This window comes from Urocitellus parryii, chromosome 12 (assembly GCF_045843805.1).
Source record: "Urocitellus parryii isolate mUroPar1 chromosome 12, mUroPar1.hap1, whole genome shotgun sequence".
Lineage (NCBI taxonomy): Eukaryota > Metazoa > Chordata > Mammalia > Rodentia > Sciuridae > Urocitellus > Urocitellus parryii.
The window spans coordinates 31,366,941-31,394,422 of NC_135542.1; the positions used below are offsets into that span (position 1 = coordinate 31,366,941).

General features: G+C 37.8%; 1 protein-coding gene and 1 long non-coding RNA gene across 2 annotated transcripts in view; both read left to right on the plus strand.

Moving 5' to 3' along the window:
• LOC113197224 (uncharacterized) overlaps positions 1 to 5,236 on the plus strand; it is a 39,041-nt gene extending 33,805 nt beyond the window's left edge. Inside the window, exons 3-4 of the long non-coding RNA XR_013342328.1 lie at positions 3,197 to 3,275; positions 5,176 to 5,236. This is a non-coding gene — a long non-coding RNA (uncharacterized LOC113197224). The remainder of the gene's footprint in view (positions 1 to 3,196; positions 3,276 to 5,175) is intronic.
• LOC113197251 (uncharacterized) overlaps positions 1 to 27,482 on the plus strand; it is a gene marked incomplete at its 5' end in the record, with an annotated part of 197,566 nt that overhangs the window by 85,579 nt on the left and 84,505 nt on the right. The gene's annotated exons all lie outside the window — the stretch shown is intronic.

A 27,482-nucleotide genomic window follows, 5' to 3' on the forward strand; every position in this document is an offset into this window, starting at 1 on the left:
ACTGATTTATTCTCCGTATGATACCTATTTAGAACTTGCATTTCTGGATCATAGTGTCATTCCACTTTTAATTTTTTTTATGTGTGGTTCTTAGGATTAAGCTCAAGGGTGCTATACAAATGAATTACAGAGAGTAAAATGGTTACCAGCTCCTGTGTTTTCAGAGTGTTGATGAAAGACCACAATGTATTAAATTGTTTGAGACATGGTATGACATGCCTCTTGCATGTCTTCCCAATTACTTGGGATTTCAAACATGTAGCACTGTGCTTTCTATTTTTTCAGTTCTTTACTAAGTTTCATATTGTTTTCCAAAGTGACTATTAATCTACTACTGGCTGGCTTTTATATGGACAAATCTAAAATTGTACAATACACAAAGAATAATGGACACTTGGCTAATCAATGGAAAAAAGTGAAACACTAGGAATTGAACATTAGGAAAGTAAGAGTTATGAATTATCCAAAGCACCTAAATAACCTTTTGAAATAATTTTAGTTTAGTGAACTAAGAAAGAACATAGAAAACTGAGAAAATTTCAGACAAAAAGTCATTACTATAAACAAGCAAAAATCGTGTACTTGAAGACTTTCTTAAGAAACAGTGTCTGAGAGAGTCAGGGGGGTTGGGCACAGCTGTAATCCTAGCAACTTGGGCAGCTGAGCCAGAAAGATCACAAGTTTGAGGCCAGCTTCAGTAACTTAGTGAGACTGTCAAAAATTAAAAATGAAAAGGGATGAGGCAAAGGGCAGTAGAAAAGTAACTGAGTTCAATCTCCAGTATCAATTTTAACAGCCTGAGAAATTATTAATAGGAGCAAAAAAAAAAGAAGTCCAAATAAAAGAATCTAAATTATGTTTAAGTAGAAACAAACAAAAATACCAAAGTTTGCTGTTCTCAATTATTCAGTGGTCACAAAGAGAGACTCTTGAGAGCACCAAAAGAAAAATGTGCAACTAAGAAGCATACTTGAATATAATTATTAGTCAATTTGTTAATGGAAGCTTTGCAATACAGAAAAAAAGTGGGGAATAGCATCAAAGGGCTGACAAAACAAAATTATCAACTGAGAATACTACAATCAGAAATACTATACTTCAACATCAGTAAAAATAAAGAGTTTAAAAATATATAAAGGCACACAAACATTATGCCTACTTGACTTCTTTTTCAAAAAATACTAAAGTGAATTACTCATATTAAAAAATAAAATAAGTGTGCACAGCAACATAATGCATATGAAATTTTAAAGCTTTCTTACTAAGGAAAATTCATATATCAATATATAATTCAATTTTGCTGGACTAATGAGTCATAAAACTCTTTTTCAATAGAATTAGAAACATAAAAACATAAAAATCATCATAAACCTCTAAATATGTATGGAAATTAAAAATAATTGTGTCATCAATAACATAATTTTCAAAGGATACATAAATAAATATATGTATTTTGTTATGAAATTGAAGTCAATTTGTTGCTAGTTAAAAACCTAGTGTAAGCTTAAAATTATTTTTATAAAAAAATCTAAGTAATTGAGAAAATACTCATAGAATGAAGGGAAGTGAACGAGGAATCAATTAATGCCATGATAACAATGCATGAAACACAAGATAACTCAATTTAAAAAGAAGAGATAAGAATTATAAGAAACAGAAGAAACAAATAAAAATTACAACTGTATGCAGATTGCCAGAGACTAAATCTAAAGGTGGAATTCGAAGGCAAAAGTGTATAAGAATATTACCCACAAAAGCAATCAGAAGCTGGTTTGGAAATGATTATCATATGTGAAACTTACTTTAAAAGAAAAACTTAACAGTGTATTTTATCTCAAATGTAATTTTATTGGCAAAAGAAACAAAAATAAAATAAAAAAGAAGCAAATATAATTGTATTGCCAATAGAAACAAAAAATCAGACATAATTTAATTTCATCTTCTACTCCCTAATTTGTGAAATATTGGAAATAGCCATAGAATTATAAAATGTAGGTTAAAAATGGAAAAATTAACTGATGTGAGGAAACCTACATTATAACTTGAAATCTACTGTATAAAATACAGAAAAGAAGAAAAGAAAACAAAAATTTAACCAACAAAATTCTAAATAAGCATGGTTTACAACACTTTTACATAACTGTAGTTTCCACCTCTGTCCTTGTAATTAAAATGAGCAGTCATTGTGAAACATACACCAACATACACTCTATGGCAGAAAAGTTAAACAGAGTATTCATTATAAGTATACCTAATGAGCTCTGCTAAGGGAATTTCAATTAATAAAAACACTTTAAGGATATCAGAGAAACTGCTTTCTGATACTAATATATTACAATGAATTCACCTAGAGGTCTCCAGAAATGTGCACAGATTTTGGAGGGACACACCAAATAATAGAAATGCCTTCAGATCATGCTGACCCTCACAAGCAAAGGGGAGTGTTTGGGCTGTTAATTTGACTGAACATAGACATCAGTTGGGGAAAAGGAGGAGACTAAAGAGGGACCCATGCTCAACATAGGACAGTAGATGTCTTTCTAGGACAGCACAAGAATTAAACCTAAGCACCTGAAAGACCATTTCTGTGGCATAATAACTTCTCCCCCAACATTTGAATTTGGCTTCCTCCTTGCCTTTGGACCCCTCAATTGTGTTCTCTGTTTCATGAATTTCTATCCACCTGGGTATATAGCTCAAGGCTCTCTCCTTTGCACCAGGGGAGGGTGTCCAAATATAGCTTAAAGGCAAATGTTCATTACAAACTGAATTGACTGTTTGTTGGAATTATCACTGAGAGTATTGATGCTTCTATTCTGGTACCACAGATGGAAGAAATTGAATTTTGACATGTAGGTCACATCATTCTATATCTCTGAATTACTGTAAGTACTACAAATTTTAAGTGAAGAGTATATATCACTTCAAGAAAGGAAAGGATTAAAAACTAAAAGAAATGGCTTAAACATTTTCTTCTCTGTAACAAAAACTGCCCAAGTCTTTTTCTTGAAAGCAAGAATCTGAAACTCATTCATGAAGAGAAGAAGTTCCCAGTAGAAATTCTGTGAGAAGAAAAAATTATACAATTAGGAATAACGATTCATTAGAAATTCTGAAGGGTAGCTCTACTCACCCAGGAAGACCAAGTTTCTATAGTTCTCTAACATCACATCTCTGTATAAATTCCTCTGAGCAGGTTCCAGGCATTCCCATTCCTCTTCAGACAAATCAATGGCCACATCCCTGAATGTCAACAGTTCCTGAAATAAGAATAGGTAAATTAATAGTACATTGACCATTTGATAATTCACAGAGCTTGTAAGTTTGCTGAAGATGAAGTGAGCATTAGGAGAACTGACTCTTAACCAGTGATTTCTGAGGGACACAACAAATAGTGGAAATGATTTATTATTCAAGAAAATACTTTGTAACAGTGATATTCTCTGTCATCAAACTCTGAGGAGAGAGTGTCACAAGTTCACAAAAAAAGTTTTTATACTCCAATTTTATAAAATAAATTGTAAAATTGAGGTAGCAACAGAGAATATACATTTTAATTGTGATTTTATATATCATAAGATAAATTATCTATTTCTCAGAGAAGAAAATTATGGTGGGAAAGTAGGGTGATTCTAAAATTTTAAGTGCACAACCATGAACCAGAGACTTACTAAAATGAGGTTAATGTCTGTGAGCTTCAGATAGAATAAAATGAATGCCTACAGGACTGTGGTCTATTTCAGGACCTCCAGTAATAGAGCCACTGTCTGCATTAAATAAAAGGCAGGCAGAGGCGGCATTCCCCAAAGCAAGCCACAAAAATAAAAATTATTAAGGGGCTAGGGCTGGGGCTCAGTGGTAGAGTGCTTGCCTAGCATGTGTGAGGAAATGGTTTCAATTCTCTTCGCCACATTAAATAAATAAATAAATAAATAAAGTCCATCTACAAAAAAAAAAAATTAAAAATAAAAAATACTAAGAAAGAAGAGTTTCTTGATCAAACATGAATGTTTATGTATATTATTTTAAAAATCCTACCAAAACATCTAAAGACATAGAAAAAAATTACTTTATAGGGAAAATGTGGCAGACAGCATTCACACCATGCAAATAAAATAAAATAAAATAAAAGAGTTGTAGAAAAAATAGAACAGATTGATACAAAGCATCAATCAACATAAAAGGACACATCAACACTGCTGTGATATCTGTAGCCAAATCAAAACTAAATGAAATAGTATTTCAGCAGACTTTCCATGGCATTGTAGAGATTGAGTCTCTTCTAATCATTCTGTTCTTTTAGGACTTACTTTGTTCTTAGGGGAAATGAATGTGCATTTTATAAAATTTTGTGTATTTATAGATAGTGGAGCATCCAGATGGAATGTAAATAAAGCAGGGTTCACTTCTTCGGCAAATCTAATGACCCAGAAACATCCCCAATGGGAATCTAAGATACCAAGACAATCCAATGTCCATTTATCAAAAAGAAAACCTTTTGAATCTCGCAGGTCACATATGCCGGGCCTGGCTTTGATGAGAGTGAAAGAACAGAGGATTCCTGATAAAGGGGGGACATGTGCACCATATGTTTTAAACAGAGTTCAAGTTGACTGTGGTGAGAATAAAGTGAAGCAAAGTGGATTTAAACATGTTAGACATAATACTGGAACAGTGGAGAAGTAATAGTGTGCATGTTCCATAGTAGTTTGAGAAGAAAATTCAAGTGTGCAAGAATAGCAAGACACTAGAAAACTAAAACTAAAGAGACCCTACAAAGAAATGGTTAAAAATAAAAAGAAAAGAAAGAAAGTCTTAACATAATCCTAATGGAATAGCAGTGGGAAAAGCAGGTTATACAAAACTCAAAAGTAGTACAATCAAGCAAAAATATAAAAAATGATTCTAAGAAATACATGGTAAGATTATGAGCAAAAAACGTGGATGTGGAATCGATGTGATTCTGCAATCTGTATACGGGGTAAAAATGGGAGTTCATAATACACTTGAATCAAATGTATGAAATGTGATATGTCAAGAGCTTTGTAATGTTTTGAACAACTAATAATAATAATAAAAGAAAGGAAAAAAAGATTATGAGCAATGACTAAATAAACTGACTTGGTTTTTCTTTCTGTTTTCCCTTTATGTTTCTCTAACCATGGGGAAAATTAGGTCAGAAAAGACGCACAGAACATGGAATGTGGCAGAATATGCAGCAGGTATTAAATCCTAAAAACATGGCCAATTGAATTCATTGACCCATCCTTGCTATTCTTCTACAGCATCATATTAGAGATTCACCCTTCCTGATTAGGGCATGGTGATGCATAGTTGTAACCCCAGCAGGGGATTACCATTTTCTGCAACAGAAAACAGGAGGCTGAGGCAGGAAGATCAAGAATTCAAATCCAGGTTCAACAACTTAGAGAGGCCCTAAAAAGTTTGGTGAAACCCTGATTAAGATAAATGTAGAAAGGGGCTGAGGATGTGGCTCAGTGAGAAGTGCCCCTGGATTCAATCCCTAGTACTCAGAAAAAAAATAAAAATATAAAAAGTCTCCCTGCTGATTATAACTTTGATGATTTCCTCTATGTTAACTATAACCATCCAAACAGTCACAAACAAATAATTGAACAGTTTGTTCTTAGTGGACAGAATAAAATATTTGTTAACTTAAGATTGGCTTTAATTTCCCTCCTGCCTCTAGCCCCATTGATACTGACTGACCTCAGCCCCAGCCAACACACACTCTTTTCTGTCCCCTTCTAAGTACATGCTGGCTTCATGGTAAAGCATTCTTTGATATTATATCTGAATTTTCTTTTGTTGGTGGTATTACTGGGAATTAAACCAAAGGGCACTTTAAAACTGAGCTATATCCCCAACTTTTTCTATTGTTTTCATCTTTCATGGTTTCACTAAATTCTCCAGGCTGACCTTGAATTTGTGAGCTTCTGGCCTACATGTCTGTGTCCCTGGGACTACTGGCATCCACTACATCACCAAGCTTGATCTAAACTTTCTATTCTCCATCAACCCCACCCACTCCCACCTGCCAGGTGTTCCATTTGCTTCTCCCAAGGAATGTGTCAGGGTCCACTTTATGCTTTGAACATAAACCTTGCTCTCTTCCACTGAGACTTATTTTAAAACTGACTTGGTTTTTTATTTCTGTTTTCCCTTTATGTTTCTCTAACCCTGGGGAAAATTAGGTTAACCTACTTTGTGTGTTAATTCAGTACTTAAGCTAGGTTATCTGTCCTTCAGCTCATGCTCCACAGGAACCAAGAAATACAGACATTACGGCTGGCACTAGAAGTTCTAAAAAATATCTCTCTCAAGGCTAAAAGGGAATTATGACTCCTGACAGCATACAGCCTATGGGTAGACTTTGAGTCACTACTTTAAAACCTCTATGCACTGGCCATTGGAATCACAGCTTCTGAGACAGGAGTCCCCTCTATTTTTCTTTTGGTAGCAAAGCAATAAAACTTTCTTTTTCTTTTTCTCAAAACCTTGTTCCCATTATTGGATCAGGACTAGGGATAAGGACCAAGATTTTGCTATCAGATTTGGTCACTATGAAGAAAACTGAGAGTGCCCCTCCAGCCTTCTCAGGCAAGCCTGGCACTCAGAGCAACCCCACATCCACACTGAGGATGCAAGGTGCTAATTAGTCCATTGACAGCTGAGTCTGGAGAATTAGACAAATTAGTGCATTTGTCTCAGGTTGTCCTGGATGAAGGGTAACTGTAAGTAAAGGAAAGGACTGATGGGTCTTTCCAGGAGCTGCCAAGGATACTTGGCTTCAGGGACCTCTTGTCTTCTCTTCATGAATAGTGTGGGTTTTTCTAACCTGGGTCTACTCTAGGAAAAGGGAAATGAATGCAATGAAATCATGCCAATGTGGACATCTGGCAAGCTCCTCCTGTGTGCACACTAAGACCCTGGAGTCTACACTTCAGGTCCCCTACAGGGGAACATCTGGTCCCTCTGTCTGTGGACATCTATGGCACAATTGGTGTCAGAGTTCTGGTAAAATAGCAGTTGGGGACCTAAGAGATGTTTCCCCAGCTGGTCTTTTTTAAGGGGTCCCTTCTGTTGCCCCTGGTTGGGGGATCCACTCTGGTTGTCTCTTTGTGTTGGACTGAATGTTGCTGGCCCTTTAACACATAGACAATAGTGCATTGATCTCACCTGTAGACTCTTGGAAACAATCCTGGCTGAGTGGGCCACAAATAGGTAAAATTCTGCCTAAGAAAAAGCTGATGTTTTACTGTATCAGGCCACTGAATGACTTTCTGAATTGTTATATAATTTTGCTACTGGAATTAGTCTGTCAGAGATAGGTAAATGGAAGAAATTCTACATAATCAGGTATCCATGCCGTTACATAAGGAGTCCAACTGGCCTAAGACTAAGTTCATGGTATAACCCTCCTCTGTGCAAGAATAGCAAGGCACCAGAAAACTAAAGTTTGCCTAGCACTGTTTCTTAGCCCAGTTCCAGGCAGCTGCAGAACATCCCACTGTGGGTCAGAAAAAACAGCCTTATGTCAGAAGATAATTTCCAGAAAAGCTGCTGGGGTTTAGAGAAGTAAGTGAAGATGACTCGGACTCTGCCCTGCCTTCAACCTCCTTTGCCCAACCTGGGAAAAGAGACATAAAAGAACATAGCAGTGGCTGTTGAAACTTCCGTATTATGACTTGAGACAGGGATGGTCTCCTTTTCAGGTTTACAGGACATTCCACTTGCTCAGGGTACACTCAGCAAAGGGGAAGTGCAATTATTCCTATGAAAATATCCCATCAGCCTAAATTTACAGGAACATGGACAAGATAAACAATGGCAGAAAGAAAAACAGCTGTGGAGAAAAGCAGATGGCCAGAGTAGAGAGAAATCTCCAGCCTCACAGGCTCTGGACAAAAGCAACAGCTAAGTTCTGGTTAAAAAGGCCAAAGGCCCTGGGCTCCCCAGGCTGCACTGCAGCCACACCACAAGCACAGGGCTCATGACCATGTGGAGATAGATAGGAGCCACTTGTTGGCTTCAGAGCCAGGTCCAACCTCCAAGTTCTTGTCAACTGAGGCCAGGGAAGTTGAGGAGAGGAGGTATGGTAAAAGACAGTCCCTGGCCATGTACCTAAAGCTCTCTTTTGTTTTAATTGGGACTTAGAGTGTTTTCTGAGGCAGCTCCCCATAACAATACCCACTTCTTTCCCATCCCTCCCCTTTTCCCCTTTGCCCTATCTAGAGTTCATCTAATCCTTCCATGCCATGCCCCTCCCCAGCACATTATGAATCAGCACAGCATCCTTAAATCAGAGAAAGCATTCGGCATTTTTTGTTTTGTTTTGTGTGGGTTTTTTTTTTGGGGGGGGGTTGGCCCCAATAGATTTTTCACTGTGACAGTCCAGCTTATAAAGCTGCAGGATGCTAGGCTAAAATTTTGGTGGCTGATATCCAAGAGACAAGAAAAACGAGTTTAGAACAGGACCCCAACCTAAAGGAGCTCTCCCAAGGAGACCATGAAAGTAGGATCCCTTGATACCTTTTTGGGAAATTCCTTCAGGAATCCATGGGACAATGCCTTTGTCTATATTCACTTACAATTAAGAAAATAGACATTCTCCTCTCTCCGAGTGCCCACAAGTCCTAATTTCTCTTCTCAAATTCTTTTCACCTCAGATAAGTAGGACCACATCAGGACAGAGGCTAGGAAGGCTTTTAAAATTCTATTTTAACTCTAATTCTTTGAGTTTCTGATTTTGGTCCAGTGTGCCTACGTTAATGTGTTTCCCTCATTCGACCTATTTTATCTAATTATAGAGTGTTTCTGTTGTTCTTGTTACACTCTACTTTGCTCAGTGATTAATTTACAAGAGTTAGCTCTCAATCTAATAGGTTTAAAAAAGCTGCATGGCAATTGTTCTTTGTTTTGTGTATGTGTGTACACTAATGATTGTCATGTCTACTTTTGTTTGGTTAAAAAAAAAGTTTAAAAATGATTTTTGTCTTCACTAAAAACAATGTTACTTAAAGTCCCAACAGGTATAAACAAATAAAAGTAAATATGTCTTTAAAGGTTACTGACTCAGTTTTTGTTTTTGTTTTAAGGGGTCAAACGACTGATAAAATGGTGATATCTATAAAATGTCTATCATCTATCATTTATTTTCTAGAATTTTTCTTCATCAAGGAAGAAATGGCTAATGCTGTTCAATACATTTGTCTGATATCTTGATTTTTAAAAATAAGTAAACTAGATTTGACATATCTGTGATTAATCATATATATGTGTTTGTTAGAGACATATGATTAATTTACAAAGATAAAGTGCTAACAATATATAATATACCAAATACTCTTAATTTTTTAAATTTTATGGATGATATATTTGATTATTGTTTATGTTTTTATAAATAGGTAAACAAACAGATAAAAAGTTAAAAGCTTCTAGGTATAAAAAGTACTTAGTTAAAAAAAGAAATTGTTTCTAGGTAATAAAGTCTTTATGTGCTAAAGTTGAAATACATTTACATAAACAACAAGGGGGTCGAATTCAATTATAAAAGATATATGTAAGTGAAGGGTAAATTTTAAAAAGTTTGTGTGAACTAAGTTGTTTATATGTAACTAACACAATCAATTAAACCTATTCAAGTTTTATTTCTAAAGTCAAATATTGGCGTACTAACAAAAACCAAAGTTTAATATATGTAAAATGACAAAGATTTTTTAAAACATTAATTTACTCTTTTTAAAAATTTTTTAATTTGTTTCAATTAGTTATACATGACAGTAGAACACATTTGTGCATTTTCATATATCATACATAGATGGGACATAATTTCTCATTTTTCTGAGTGTACATGTTGCAGAATCATATAGGTCATGCAGTCACCTATACATAAAGTAATAATGTCTGTTTCATTCTACTATCTTTCCTATTCCCACATCCCTTCCCTTTCCCTCCCATCACTTCCCTTTATCTAATCTAAGGTAACACTATTCTTAAGGTTGTTTCTGTTAAGTTTAATTCTCTAGAAAAACTAGTCTTAAAAAATTAGGGTTTGTACAACTCTGGCTAAACAGCAACTATGATTTTAGAGTACTGTACTACATTACAGAATCTAAATTTTCTTTAAAACCTAAACTTGGTTTTATATTAACTTGGTTAATATAAAACTATCAATGTAATTGTGGTACAATTACTCTTCTTTGGATATTAAATGTGTTCATATCTTCAAAATATACAAGTCTTTAAGGTAGAAGGTTTAAAAGAATATTTTATCAAGCTGGTGTTCCCCAAACTAAAGTTGTCTGAACTAGTAATTTTAGACTTATATGATAAAAAAATTATGGGGGTTTTATTTATATCATTTACAGTTCTGTAACTGAACCTAAACCTTATGTTATCTTTTATACTGGGATAAAAATATAAGTGTATTTCTAAAAGATAATGAAAGACTGATCTGTTTAAATGTTAATAATGTAAAACATAAAAACATTTTGCCACTTTTCCACAAAAATAAAGTTAAAAGCTCTCCTAGCCTTTCTTTGATTCATGTTTTAGATGTAATGGCATATTGTGTTAGCTACCATTCATATAGACCCAGGAAACAATATATATAAACTTTATAAAATAATATTTTTTTAAGGCAAAGATCAACTTCAAAACTAGAACACTTTAGCTAGGACTTGTGAAGAGCTCCACCTTACTACCTGTGCCTCCCACCTTACCAAATGGCCCTCAAATTGGGCAGACTTCACTCAAAGTTATATTCCAAAGATTGATTTTATTGTAGATTACTGTGATCTCAAGCACAGAATATTCAATGTTCAAAATTATGTATAAACTAAGTATGTTTTTATTCTCATTAATTTCACTTTGAGCTTTTCTTATAAACTTTAACTGATATGTGTTAATGCCTTACAAAAGTACAACTTTCAATATAACAACCTAAGTTAATTTCAGATATTAAGCCATTATCTATAGACAGATAGTATAAAATGTGTTTATTTAATTGTGATCTGTACTAATACAGATCACAATTAAATAAAAGGGGTAAAAATTACTGTAAAGTTATAAAAATTATTGTTAAAGCTCACTACATTTACTTTAAGACTGGTAAGGCTATCTTGCTAGATGTTTGCAACTAAGGGTTAAAAATCAAGGTTAAAATAAAATGATCAAGAAAACTAATATTTGACTCTTGCCCTCTGAGTCAGCTTGATCCCAGGGAAAAGGGAACTTCTGTTAGAGCATGGCAACTCTATGTCACATGACCCCTCCAACAAGGGGGATTACTGGGATTCTAGAAAAAGAAAGCCAATCAGTTCACATATAGCAAAAGAGGAGGCTCACTTGAAATGGGAGACATTAATTATGCTTCCAAGGGAAGCCACATGGTCAGGAAGATCTTGATTAATCCTGGTGGATGGCACTAGTGGAGCTAAAAGGCTACTCATCAGTTTCCTGATAGTGATCCCCAAGGGAAATAGGCTGACTCTCAACAGTAGATAGGAACAAGGTCATTTGGGCTAACTTGATCTTAAATATCGAGCAAAAATAGTTAAAACCAAAACGGCCAATTCTGTACATTAAAAAAATAGTTATTTTAAAGTAACTTAAGATGTACACTTGTGTTAGCCCCCCCTACCGCAAAACCAGTAAGACTGGAAGTGACAAAAGAGAGATTCTTAGGCAGGAATGCCTGATAACTCTCAAGAGAAACTGCCAAAGTCAGAAGTTTTTAGTCCTTTTAAGGTCTACAGATCTTCCTAACCTCCTACACAGGTAGGCTTCATCAATGCTGATTTGATTATCTAGCCCCACGTAACAAAGGTAAAGCAGAAAGTTTATGTCAATAACAAGACATTTTACAAAAATCAGAAGACATTAAGTAACTTAACTAAATATTGTGTTTGTATCCCTCATAACTCTGGCAGTGTTAAAGATTTCCATTACCAAATAAAGGCCTTGTTAGGCTTTGTTAGGCTTTGTTAGGCCTGGTTATGGGGACAACCTCTCAGCTCTTCCACCTCCTGGTAAGAGATTATTGATTTCTATCATCTTCATGATATTCATTGACATGTTCCAGATGCTGCAACATTTATTTTGTATCAATCTTATTTCAGTACTCAAGTCTTTTTGTTTCTCTCTCATAGAAGCACCCACCCTTAGATGACCATACAACATGTTCTTCCTGAAACAAACTTTTGCCATGGACCCATGGACCAATCCAGTTTCTAAAAGGGGACTCCAAACTGCTTGCGCTACCCCACATTGTCCCCTCTCATCTCTAAGCAAAAAGAGTGGTCAAAGCCCTTTTCCTTTTCCATAGGAGTAGAAAAACTAGAGGGGGAAATGAAGCAAGTATTATAGTCACAGTAGAAAGGTAATCAGGTCAGATCACCAAAATGGACACTGGTTTGGGTCCAGAAAGTTGAAGGCTGCTTCCAGGGAATTAAAATGTTAATGCCACCAGAGTCCTTCCTCCACCCTTACCCAAATAACCTATTCCTGCTTCAACCTGTTGCTAAGTTGTTAGACCAGGACGCAAGAAAAGACCACTGACTCCAATTAAAATCAAATTAAAGCAAGCTTATTATTTCGACCGGCCGGGCTGCCTTTCCCTCCCAAAACGGCGGGAACAAAACAGCAGCCCCACCTTTCCTACAGCCCAGCTTTATAGCCCAGAAAGTTACACAAAAGGGGGGTTACAGATAACAGAACTCTGACAAGCATCACACTAATGGTAGTTTACATTTTTTGCTGGCCCCAACATCAGAATTTATGAGGGACATTAGAGCCTCAGAGAGGGTCGTTGTCTGGCCAGGGAAGGTCAATATTTATGAGGTGTCACTAAAGTTTCAGAGAGTGCTGCTATCTGGTCAGAGAGCCAGGCATGGGTGAGTTCAAGGCACGGGCAGGCATTCCAAGCAGGTTCAGAATTTGCAGTAATTTATAGTAAAGCCAAAATTAGCTTTTCATGGCTTTGTGGCAAGATGGCTCCCAATTTTAATAAAAGATCAGGTTGGGTCTATCAAAGTCTCTCCTACAGGTACAACATAAAACTTGTAAGTTCCTTTTTGAGAACCAGCTCTGAGGGATTACAGATTTCCAACACCCGTTTCAGCCAGGAGACTACTTCTGCATCAAATATTTCCAAAAATTAAAATTAAAAAAAAAGGACTAACACTCAGTTGGACGGGATCATACTTAGCCATCTTAACCACTTTAACAATCATGAAAGTAGAGGGACTCACAGCATGCATTCATCACACTTGAGTCAAGACAACAAAAGTGTCTTTTACTACAGAATGGACAGCCCATAGAGACCACAGCCATTCTCTAAAGATAGGACTAAAAAAATACTTATAAGTTTTCTCTTACTTTGACTATGTTATAAGGTCCAAGCTGCTGAACCTTGTAGATACAATTTCATCATCTCAAGTGAGAAGATTCTAGCCTGAACAGATGGGTGGATCTGGAAACCAAATCAGAAAGCTGCTTGTGTTAACCCAGGACCAAATTTCACCTTAGGTGATGTGTCAGGAAACGCAACCTGCCTTGTCTTCCCTAACAATGCAATGGAGCCATCTGATTTTCCCACTGACATCTGTTCTTATACTACTACTGGAAGATCCACTGTGTCCTATTTTGTTCCCAGTCAAGCATGGTTTGCTTGTGACCTCAGACTGGACCACTACATCTCCCCAGCCCATTATCCAATTATCTGCATTATGGGACAGGTATTGCCCCAGGGTTATGCCTACAGTGGGCCAGAGGGCACTCATCTCCTTTTAACCAGAGATGTTTTCAGGTCAAAAGAGCAGTCTGGGGGGGATAGTAGAGAATAGGACAGACAGCAGAATACATCAGACACTAGAAAGGCAATATGTCAATCAATGGAAGGGTAACTGATGTGATACAGCAATTTGTATACGGGGTAAAAGGGGGAGTTCATAATCCACTTGAATCAAACCGTGTAATATGATGTATTAAGAACTATGTAATGTTATGAACGACCAATAAAAAAAAAAAAAAAAAAAAAAAAAAAAAAGAGCAGTCTGCATTCTTATTCCAGCCTCTTAGGGTGGGTGAGCTGTGGCAGGATCAACTGTGGTGGGAATTGTGGCCTTAATAGAAGGTGAACTATGCCTTTCTATCCTGGCACAAGAAGCAAGGAAGACCTAGATCATTTAGAACAAACTATTGACCACCTTTATGACCAGGTTCAATCTCTGACTGAAGTGATTCTTCAAGAACAGGTGGGGCTTAAACCTCTGTTCATGTCCCAAGGGGGACTCTGTGTGGCCCTGGGAGAGGCCTGCTGTTTTTATATAAGTGTGGTATCCTCAAAGCTCCCGAGCCAAGGTAAAATATTCAAGATGAAATTGAGAATGAGAACAAAATGAGTCTTGATTCCAGAGACGGTTTAACTGGAATGCCTGGCTAACTACCCTTCTCACTGGCCTGGCTGAACCCATAGCCCTGATGTTTATAGGATTATACATTAGGCACCTGCATTTTAAAATGCCCTTTTAAGTTCATTAAACAGTGCATTTCTTCAGTAAAGTTAATGTATAGGAATGGCCATTACAACCCCATACCTCACCTGGAAAGTGAATCAAACATTTGATTGTTTCTAGAAAAGGGGGAAATGCCTTGGTCCAGGATATATGTGGCTTGACCAAACTTTCTGTTAGCCTGAGATTCCATTTTATGTACGAAATTCTTCTCCTGTGACAAAACTCTCTGCAATCCTGATTCTGCTTAACACAGCCTGCTTAGAACCACACAGCTTGGGGAAATGTTTCTGTTCTTCTTGTACAATGTAAAATTGTTTTCCTTTTTGGTTCCCCCCACGTTATTTTTTTAGCAATGTACCCTGACTCAACTTGTCATTCTAACCAACTTCTTATGTTGGTATGGTTTTGACTTATTCATGGCTTGCACATTTTTGCTGTAAGGATGCACCCTGCCTTATGCAAGAGTTCTAAGTTTACAGGGGTCACTTGCTTGGTGCCCTTCTGGCCTGCTGGTGAATAATGTCCCATGTCTTGTTTCAAGACTCACCTTGTGATTTAACCTGTAACATCCCATAACATGTGAATGACCTGCTTAGAGTCATCTACAATCAAGAACAGCACCTCTGAAATACTTCTGCTGTTCTAAACCGCCCTCTTCGTGTGAAAATGAGGCATCCACCAAAAGCCCAATTTGTAAAAAAGTCAGGTTATCCAATGAACTTGAGTTTATATGTCACATGGAAAGCAGGCTATATTAGGACGTCAGGATCAGAGACAGTTATATTGTGCCAGAGATTGTTATGGCTCTGCCATATTTGGGTTCCTAATTTTAGTAATAGATAAATATTCACATTAAGCCCTAAAAAGAATAGAAATCAAATATTTGATTTCTACACCATATTTTCAAGTAACCTTTGAGAGGTTAAAGCAAAGCCTCATGACAGCCTTTACCCTAGGCCTGCCTGACTCACAAAGGCATTAAGACTATATATGAATTTCCCAGCACCATATTTTCACCAATGTCTGTTTTGGGCACCTTTGTCTAGTATGAGATAACTGTATTTGTCTGATTTGCCATTGTGTTTTCTGTCCTATTGTTCTACATGTCTATCTTGATGACAATACTTTAACTTTTTGTTATTGTAACTCTTAGTACAGTTCAAGGTCTAGTATGGTGATGCCTCCTGCTCACTCTTCTTGCTTTGGCTATTCTGGGTCCCTTATTTTTCCAAATAAATTTCATGATTGCCTTTTCTATTTCTATGAGGAATGTTGTTGGGATTCTAATCAGAATTGTCTTAAATCTGTATAATGCATTTGGTGGTATGGCCATTTTGACAATATTAATTCTTCCTATCCAAAAACATGGAAGATCTTTCCATCTTCTAAGGTCTTTTACAATGTCTTTCTTTAGTGTTCTGTAGTTTTCATTGTATAGGCCTTTCATCTCTTTTGTTAGATTGATTCCCAAGTATTTTATGTAGCAAAATGAAATTAAAACATTATCTCTTACCATGCACAAAACTCAACTCAAAGTGGATCAAGAACCTAAAAATTAGACTAGAGTCCCTGCACCTAATAGAAGAAAAAGTAGGCTCAAATCTTCACCAACTCAGATTAGCTCCTGACTTTTTAACCAGACTCCTAAAGCACAAGAAATGTATAATTAATAAATGAGATAGATTCAAACTAAAAACTTTCTTCTTAGCAAATGAAACAATAACATGAAGAAAGAGCCCACAGAGTGGGAGAAAATCTTTACTACAAGGACATCAGATATAGCACTAATTTGCAAGATATTAAAAGAACTCAAAAAAACTTAACACACACACACATATATAAATTATAAACATATATATATATATATATATATATATATATATACACATACATATATATATTCCAATCAATGAATGGGCTATAGATCTGAACAGACCACTTCTCTGAAGAAGATATATATTTGCTCAACAAATATATTTTTTAAAATGTTCAACTTCTCTAGTAATTAGAAAAATGCAAATCAAAACTACTATAAGATTTTATTTCATTCCTCCAGTCAGAATGGCAATTATTAAGAATACAAGAAATAATAAATGTTGGTGAGGATGTGGGAAAAAGGTACCCTCATACATTGCTGGTGGCACTGCAAATTGGTGCACCTAGTATGGAAAGTAGTGTAGAGATTCCTTAGAAAACTTGGAATGAAATCACCACTTGATTCAGCTATCCCATTCCTCAGTCTATACATAAAGAATTTAAAAATCAGCATACTATAGTGAGGCAGTCACATCAATGTTCATAGCAGCTCAATTCACAATATTTAAACTGTGAACCAACCTAGATACCCTTCAATAGACAAGCAGGTAAAGAATATATGATATTATATATACAATGGAATATTAGTCAGCATTAAGAGATAAAATTATGGCATGCGCAGGTAAATGGATGGAATTGAAAACTATCATGCTAAGAGAAGTAAGCCAATCCCCAAAACCCAAATACCAAATGTTCTTTCTGATAAGTGGATGCTGATCCTTTTGGGGTGTGGGAGGGAAGAATGGAGAAACTTTGTACAAATGGAAGGGAGATGAGGAGAGTGGGCATGGGGATAGGAAAGATGGCAGAATGAGATGGACATCATTTAACCTAGGTACATGTATAACTGCACATATGGAGTGACTCATGTACAACCAGAGAAATGAAAATTTGTGCTCTACTTATGTACAATAAATCAAAACACATTCTGCTGTCATGTATAACTAGTTAGAATAATTTTTTACAAAAAGACTATATATGAACAAGAAAGAAAATACAGCCTTCAGAGTTCTCCTATGGACACTGGTGACACTGCAACCAGTATCCTATCTGTGAAAACAACTTGAACACAGTAAAAGAACTGTCCTCTGCTTTTGTGGCATGACAGCCACCTGTGATTTACTTCAAGAGGTTGAGAAACCCACTCCAAGAAAACCCACTACTCTTGTGTGTTGAGTCCTTGTGCTGCTCAAACAGAAAGATGTGTATCCGCAGGCTGCTGGGAGGGTAGAAAGACTCCAGGCCATCCTATTAAACACTCCAAATGTCAGCCTCAAGAGAACAATGCCCACTTTAAGTCAAGCAACCTGTGCCAGCAGAAGGTCATGGGCCAACACAGCATGACTGCTCAGAGAGCTTGGGGACTCTTCAACAAGTGGGATTTGCTTTAGGAGCCTATCATTGAGCCAGACTGGGCCTCTTCACTAATAAAAGCTAGTTCATGGACAATGGCCTATGGATAGCTGAATACTCTGCAGTCAAGCAACAACAGATATTTAAAGCTGAGCCTTGAAAAACCCAGAGATAGGCACTGTTGCCTGGAACCAAAATGTGTCTGGCTCAGGGTCAAGTCATCCTATCAAATGGGAAATTCTTCCACAATTATTCTGCTTACCTAAGTATTGGATGATCTTCCCATCATGAGGCACTGTGCTGGGCCCTCCTGTCTGAGCACCTGGGAAATTCTCTGGGATAATCTTTTGACTTCCTTGGAATTGTTTTATCTCCTTTCCCAACTCTGAAAACCCAATAACAAGGAGAAACTCTGCCTTCCTCTTCAATATGAGAAGCTAAATGGCTGACCAACAATGTATCTCCAAAGAACTAAAACTAGTGTTGGGGGAAGACAATCCTAATGCCCCAATCCATGACCTCCTTACAAAACCTATAGCAGAATATTCCTGTATTCTCCAGGGTATCATGCATACATATATACAATTTTTCGTTTTTTAAGATCATTTTGAGACAGGGCCTTTTAAAGATGCAGAGAGTCTCACTATGATGCTGAGAATGACTTCAAATTTGTGATCCTCCTTCTCAGCCTGTTGAGTACCTTGGGTTACAGGCTTGTGCCACCACACCTGACTTATTTTTTAGCTTTTATGGAGAAGGATTCTATAAGTGGAAGCAGTGGTAAAAGTTCAAGTTAAGCCTCATGAATTTAGCCAAATGCTATCTTAAAAGTAAAAATTAAAATTGACTGGGGCCAGGTACAGTAGCACCCACCTGTAATCCTAGCAACTCAAGAGGCTGAGGCATGAGGATCATGAGTTCAAAGTGAAGCTCACCAAAAGTGAGGTGCTAAACAACTCAGTGAGAACCTGTCTATAGATAAAATACAAAATAGGGCTGGGGGTGTGGCTCAGAAGTTGATTTCTATCCCCAGTAACAACAACAACAATAACAACAAAAAGACTGTGGATACAGCTCAGGGGCAAGGAAACCCTAGGTTCAAACCCCACTAACAAAAGGAAAGATTATGCTGCCATTTAAAATAACATAGATGAAGCTGGAGAACATCATGGTAGGTGAAATGATCCAGACACAGAGAGAAAAATTTTGCATACTCTATGTGTGGAATCTGGGGGAAATTTTGAATGCACAGAGAATGTGTGGTTACTACAGAACAATCCTTAATAATAGTGTCCAATATACTAGATATTCCAAAGATAGTAAAAGTTTAGATTTTCCTATTACAGAATGAAGTAATTATGGGAAATGATGAATTTTCTTAACACACATCCACTGTATGTATTAATTAGATTTGATGTGATATTTTCATATAAGCATGCACATGTACTGATCATGTCCAACAACCCTTCTTCCATTCTTGATGCCCCAGAACCATTCTCAGACAGAGTGAAAACTCTACTTTTACATCAGTTTTATTCCATCTGCCATGTCTAATAGACAGCAAGTGATATCTCTTTCTGGGTCTGTCTTTTGTCACTTAGCATTACATTATTCAGTTCCATCTATTTTGCTGGACATGACAGGATCCCATCTTTGTCTATGGATGGATAATAACACACCATTGTGAATACACAACATACTTTCTGATGCATATGTTAAAATGGTTATCTATATCACTTATTTTTCTCTTTGTATATAATGCTAAACATGTTATTAAACAACATAAATTTATACAACAAAAGAAAATTTAGAAGAATAAATTATGAAAGTATGCTCTTGGCCTGATTTTATCCAACTGAAAAGAAGTAATCAGGAGCATGAAAATAAATTCATGGTCCTATTTTATATTAAATTTGATGATAAATAAGACAAAAATATGCTCATTTTCTCTAAACCTGTCACTCATATTAAAGAAATTTGGGAGTCTTCAGTAGATTCTATTACACTGAAAACTTCTCTTCTACAATCAATGAAATAAAACAGCTGGGTGATAGATGAGCAATTCATAATCTTTCTGCCAACTCAAACTTCCAGCATTCCAATTATTTCACTTTTGACCAAGTCCTATCCAGAAGCATTTTTTAAACAATATATCCACTGCAATGTTTATACTCATATCTTCTGTGATCCTACAATGAAACCTCAGGGACCCTGTTCTTCAAACTCAGGTAGCTCAGCATGGATTTTGAGTCCTCTTCCTCACACTTTGAAATACCTAGTCTCCCTTCATCACAGCCCTTGATCCCAAGTCAGTGTTCACACCAGCCTTCTCAACTCCACCTCCCCAGGTGCTGGCACTCCCCCTCCCTCTGCCACAGTTAAGCCTTCCAGCCTGCTGCATCTGAGCCTCCAACTGGTCCCCAGCTCCCCCTCCCCCTCCCCCTCCTTGCAGTCTGCCTGCCTCTCCTAGTAGCCACAGTCTCACATTCTGCCCAGCCTCTCCTTCATCCTAGGATTCACCTCACATGCCCTCCTATCAGAGAGCACCCGGCTGGGCCAGGGTCAGCGCTGGAGCCCAGCCCACTGTTGCCCCCTTCTCCTCCCCTTTTTCTGTGATTGAGTAAAGAGGGAGTCACACTTCTCTTTTACCGTTTGCTTGCTTTGCCTTTAACTAACACTTCTCTAGAACTACATGAAAAAGGAAAGCAGCACTAGCCTCTGGGGAGAAGGGAGGGTGGTAAGAGGAAGAGGGCAGGGAGGGGTGTTGGGGATCATCAATGCTCTGTGTCTTGTTGGAGGCAGTAGAGACAGGAAGTGCTCCCTCTATGGTAATTCAAGGATCTTTATCATTTTGAAGTTTGCCCTGTTCTTGCTCAGTAAGATCTAATTTATTACATAAAATTTTGGGTAAGAGCATAAAGGAGGGATTTAAATGGGCACTAGAGGACACTTTTAATAGTGAATATGATAATTTTGTTGATTGTAGACCTGGTTTCATGGGTGTGTACATGTACATATGTTTAAACATAAAAGCATAAACCTTTGATGTATACAGGTTAACATATGTCCATCAAACCTGCATAAGACTGTAAAAAAAAAAATGGAATGCATCTAAAGCTGAGGCTAAAAAGAAAATATAGAGTCTTTAACCAGTTAACTATAAAAAGACGAAAAATGTATCAGCAAGTAATCACACTCAGTAATTTGAAAAAACAAACTTTATAAAAATAAAAGCAAAGAAAATGCTAACCAAAAAAGCAAAATTTGAAAATAAGGAAACACATACACACACAACACAGGGGATCACTAATGTCAAATGTTGTTCCTTGAGAAGACAATTGAAATTGAAAGAACTCTGGTAAATTTGACAAGTAAACAAACATTGCATTAACCATATATTATATAATTGTACATATATGTACATATACAACATGTTTCAATTAATGATGAGAATATATTCTGGAAGATGTATTGTAAGATGATTTCATCATCATAGAGAGTGCTGAGGAGCCATAAATTGTATGAACTACTATGTGCATAGGCTATGTGCTACAGCCAATGTACATAAAGTCTATTCTTTATTCTTTAACCAAAACACCATTATTCCACACATGTATATTACAAAGTTACAGTGTTCAGTGTAGACAATGTAGTTAAAGAAATAATTAGACTGTGGAACTAAAAACAAAACCCTTCATACATCCCTTGCTATTAGACAATGATAAGGGAAGAAAAAAAATGGCATTCTTCCCCCCCCCCAAAAAAAATGCAGAAATAATGGGACATCTTTGTGAAAATAAAAATGCTATTGTACCCTTTACCCATATCACATAAGAACTGATTTTCAGATGCAATAAATTCTGAACTCAAAAGAAAATATAAAGCATTGGAAAGTCAGTGTAAGAAAGGGTGAACTAGGGTGCATATAGTGGTGCACACCTGCAACATCAGTTGCTCTGTAGGCCAAGGCAAGAGGATCACAATTGTGAGGCCAGCCGCAGCAACTGAGCAACATCCTGAAGCAAAATAATATTTTTCAAAGGGCTTAGGATGCAACTCAGTGATAGGACCCCTGACTTCAATCCCCAGTATCACAAAAGAAGAAGGAAAATAACAACAAATATAAAAGAGAACTATTTCTCTGCAAAGTTACACAACATTTTTTAAATTTATAAATTATACAATACCAATAAAAAAACTCTATCAAATGATACCAATAAAAAGTGCAAGGAGAAGTCACAAAGTCAAAGAAACTCATCTCCTCACATATAATCAAATACACAATGAAATGTTTAGAGAGAGACCCCAGGAGAAAAGCAAGCAAGAGCCTTGAAAAATCACTTTTTAAAGGACACATCTAAGTGTTCAATAATCATAGAAAACTCAACCTCTTTGGAAATTAGAGAAATGTAAAATAAGAAAAACACATCATACACAGAAAATTAAATAGTATTGATGAATATATGGAGTAAATGAATGCTCATGAAGTAAAGATGAAGTTTAAGTTGTCAATATCTATCTGTGGAAACTATTTTGCCACTAAAGATACATGATACTCCCCCATTAGAAACAGAGGCTCCTAGAAATGGCAGCACACGTGAACCCTAATGACATAGAAGGTCACAGCTGTATTGCCCAAAGACCTGAGGCCCAGGGGTGTGCCTAAGGATCCTACACACTCAGGAAGAGGAACAACAAACTGTGGGAAATAATGGTTTCTAGGAGCCAGACACATTTATGTCATAGTACATACAATTATTAAAATAGTATACTACATGTCAGTTTTCAATAAGTGTCACACAAATGTTGCATTTAACCCAAAGCATGTTTTAAAAAGAAATGTGTAAACTTTATGAGAACATAAAATACACAGAAGAACGTGAAAGACTCAATTATACATCTCATGTATAGATGACAAAACTCTTCATTATCAAGGTGATCATTTCCCCAAGTTAATCTAGAATAATATCCCATCAAAATTTTATCATGCAAAAGCAGCAGCTATCATTTCCTGACACTAATGTATATGAGTGAACTATATTATTACAAAAATAAAGACCCAGGAATCAGAATACAGAAAATTCCACAGGTACATTCATATGTATATAAAAACCATTTGTATTGTTAAGTGCAACAGAAGAACCTACACATCCAAACATATCAAGAAACGTATTTAATGTGAATGAATGACACAACGCAACCTAAAGGTAGATGTTAGAACTGGAGGCACAGACTACTGGTAGAGTGTGTGCAGCAAGAGTGTGGCCCTGAGTTGTAGTCTCTCTCTCCTGCTAGCCCTGAGTAATCCTTGCTGCCCTGCTGGGCGTTTAGAGGAGCGAACCAGAGAGGTGAGCCGTCTCGGACCTAGCAATAGAAATAAGGTAACTGAGTCTGTGTTTTTATTTCAATCTCTTCTAATTAACTTTATGCCTAGAACCTCATTAATAAAACCATTGTGCAGGCCGCGTGGTAGAGCAGAGGTTAAGCAGGATAATATTCCAAACAGAGCAGACTAGGGGGCTGCTGACTCTCCCTTCATGAGACACCAAACATCTGCTTCTGTTTTGAGTCCCTCTTAAACAGACTCCTAAATGAGTTGAGAGACTTATATACAATGAACAAACGGAGAAAACTACTCATCATCAGATGAGTAGGAAAAGTTGAGGTACACTTGGGCATTACTCATGCCTTAAGCAATGAGCCTATAATTCGGACAGAATACTCCAAATCTAGTGTCACCTTGAGTAGAGATGATTGGGGTAAAAAATAAAGCATATTTAACTAAATTGCCTGTAGTTGGTCCTGAATTTATCTGGTGCACAGAGAGGAAGGGACTAGAAATACACCAGTATCAAGACCAGAGGACAAACTAGTGGTTTTCTATGGCTGTGCATAATCCCTGGGCTTCTTCCCTGGGACAAGAAGAAAGAGTTAAATCTCCAGGGGTCCCAGTTTATTCCTAGAAAAGATTTGCCAGCAAACTCTGCAAATTGCTGTTGCTAACAGCTGAGTTTCTTTGTAGCCAGCACCAGAGTTAACAGGGAAATACAGTCTACCACAGGAAGCCCAAGTAGGAGTACAGCACTTCCTGAGCCCACCCACCCCCCACCCAGCTACTCAGTAGGAACCAGGCCTGCCAATCCTTTCCTTAAGAAATTTGAGGGGCTGGGGTTGTGGCTCAGCAGTAGAGCACTCACCTAGCACATGAGAGGCCCTGGGTTCTATCCTCAGCACCACATAATAATAAATAAATAAAATAAAGGTGTTGTGTCCAACTATAACTAAAAAATAAAATATTTTTTTAAAAAAAGAAAAGAAATTTGAGCATGCAAAATTTGAGTGTCCCAACTTTAACTCATTTCATTCAATGGACTGCATCCAAAACCCCAAACCCTGGGAGAAATGGCAATTGTGCATGTGTGTATCTCCCCAGATCACAGAGGAGGGGCTTCACATTGGTGTGCAACCCTTCAGTGGGCTACAAACCTCACCAGGAGTGAAGAAAAATGGTTAAAAAGCACAGATCCTTGTTTTGTTTGTGTGTTGTGGTTGTTATTTTGTACCAGGGATTGAACCCTTAGGCAGTTTACAACTGAATCACATCCCTGGCCCTTTTATTACTTTTTATTTGGGGACAGGGTCATGTTCAGCTGCTTAGGGCCTTGCTAAGTGGCTGAGGCTGGCTTTGAACTTGCAATCCTCCTGCCTTGGCCTCCCCAGGTGATGGGAATACAGGCATGCACCACCATGCCCACCTACACATCTCTGCTTATTCCCTTTATTTCTAGAAGAGGTTCACAGCTCCTTCTTCCAGTGGCTACTGGGCAGCCTGAATTCTAGCAAGCTTGCATCAGAATTTAGTGCTCCAGTCAACTGTAAGACCTCCTGCAGCCTAAGCAAATGAGGTCTCTGATCATATGGAAATGGAAGAAAGAACCCCTTTTACACTGTTACTAGAATATAAATTTGGTACAGATTTTTTTTTTTATAAATAGCATGAAAGCTGTTTAAAATCTAAATGTAGAACTACTATATGATACAGTGATAATAATACTGGGTACACAGCCAAAGGAACTGGAATCCCTCTGTTAATAAAAGACTTCATACTCATCTTCACTTGGCAGTATACACAGTAGCCAAGGTAAGGAAAAAAGTGTCTTTTGGATAAAGGGTGCACCAGGAGATTCCTCCCACCTGCAGGACACTCACCTACTCCTGAGAGACTACACTCCTAAATTCAGACAGCTTTCTAATAGGTTAAGACCCAGGTACTGATGTTCATGAGACCCTCCAAGAGAACTTAGGCCAGCTGTGGGATCCTCGAATCAAGCAGTTCTGAAACATGGGATCAGGAAAATATCAGAGGGGATAATGAGAACCCAGTGACATAAAGTCTACATGGGGGAAAGTCATTTTGACCAGGTAAGGACGGACACACACAAGTTTACACCATGTAAGACTTTTTTTTTTTTGTGTACCAGGGGTTCAACTCAGGGCTACTTAACCCCTGAGCCATATCCCCAGCCCTTTTTTGAATTTTATTTAGACACAGGGTCTTACTGACTTGCTTAGGACCTTGATAAGTTGCTGAGGTTGGGTGGAACTCAGGATGTTCCTGCTTCAGACTCCTGAGCCACTGGGATTACAGATTGTTGTAACAGACTCAGGGCCACCAAGCCTGGCACTACCAAAGTTTCATACAGATTCACATGAATATTGTATTTCACATGTGAACATGTTTGTTAAAAGAAATATGTGGGATTTATGAGAAACTAAAATATACACAAGTACATAAAAGATTCAATTATACACCCCATTTACCAATGACAAAAATCATCATTAAAAGAATGACCATTTCCCCACATTTATCTATAATATTTATTATCCCATCAAAACTGCTCTGTACATACATGAATATATCACAGTGAATTTCACCGCTATGTTTATCTATAAACCAGCAATTTAAAACTATAAATAAATAGAAGAAGACCAGGAGAGGAGGGAGAATGGGGAGGTGGGAGGTAAGGAAAAAGGGGAAGAACCACTAAAATGGAGCAAATTACATTCATGCTTGTATGATTATGTCAAATAAACTCCAACATTATATATAACTACAATGCACTAATAAAAAAATTCAGCATGCTTTATTTGTAATGGAATAAGGAACCAAAGAGTAAATTTCTAAAATTTATCCACACAGTTAAATATATGATCATTTAGCCAAGAAATCTTTTAATTATAAGAGCAAAAGAAGGAGCTATCATTACTAGATAGTGTATATCATGAAAATATAATAATATCATAATGATCATGGAATTACAGCATAAAAAATCCATAAATGAATCCATATAATTGTTGTTTTGTTTTTTTGGTACTGGAGTTTAAACCGAAGGGCACTTATCCCCAACCTTTTTTTTTTTTTTTTTGTATTTTATTTATCAATAAGGTCTCACAGAGTTGCTGAGGGCCTCACTAAGTTTCTGAGGCTGGCTTTTAACTCCTGATCTTCCTGCCTTATCCTCCTGAGCCACTGGGAGTACAGGTGAGCCTGGCTGAAAATCGTACTCTTAAATTCAATAGAAAGGTCTGTATAAATCCGACCATATCTAGGCCAATCTCAGCAATTTAGCTACACCCTGTCTCAAAATAAAAAATAAAAAGTACTCATGTAGCCCCAAAAGAACCACTAGCAAAATGAAGCTTCTCTTCTTGTCTGCAAGATTGTTACAAAGAATGCTAGCATTTTTTTTTCTTCCAGAGTGCTCTCTGTGGTTTGAGCTTGCTCTTTCAAGTAGAACACAGGTTTGCAGACAGATGTCACACACTCTGTCTCAAGAGAGCTTGCTGTACATGTTATTATTTTTGTTCTCCTTGGTAAAATAATAACCTGTGAAACCTCTCTATATCCTAAAAATATGGAGAAAAAAAGAGTAGCTGCCCTGTAACCACGCACTGACTATAAATCTCAGAGAATTTCCCTACCAGGGTCCCCGCATTGCTCCCTCTGCACCGCTGCAACTTAAGTAAACCTGCTGCCCGCGAATTCCTCAGGTGCCGCCCCCTCCGCCCTACGTCAGAACCAGGGATGGAGCTCCTGGTAAAGCACCCTGCGGAAGGAAGGTTGGGAAGGAGGAGAAAAAGCAAGAAAGCCAGCTAGCTCAGGAGGACGGCGGCAGCGAGGCCCAGAGCCACTGCTCCTCTCCTGCAGGAAAATCCCAGGTGGAGAGACTTCTCAGACCGCCGTCCACCTGTCAATCACCATCCACCTGGGAAGACTGGGCTGCTGGCGCTCTAAGGCCAGCTGAGGGGTGCAGCAGGCTGGGCAGGAGCTCCGCTGCCGACACGCTCCCCACCTGGCTGGCCAGGGGCCTGAGGGGACGCTGCAAGGTGGAGGGCTCAGGCCGCGGAGCCCGGAGTCCCCAGCAGCTCCTGGCCCCACCGCAGCCAGTCCCGCGGTTCCAACGACCTCCCTCCCAGGGCTCAAGAGGCCCTGCCACACTCACCATTTCCTGGCGCTCGGGAGCCAGGCGGCCGCCAGGGATCTTCAGCACCTGCAGGGCAAAGCCACCTGGGACCCCAGGGCTGGCGACAGAAGCCAAGAGCCAGATCGCGAGAAGCGCGGCTCAGAAGGAAAGGGCACGGCTAGATCACGGAAGCCGCCCTGTCCTCGCTGGCTGTGCCGGGATTGGACGGTTCTCCCCGAGTGCTCTCTGCTGCACAGGGCTGCAGACCCGCCCCGCAGGCTGAGCCCAGAGAGCCTTCTTTCTGAGTGAC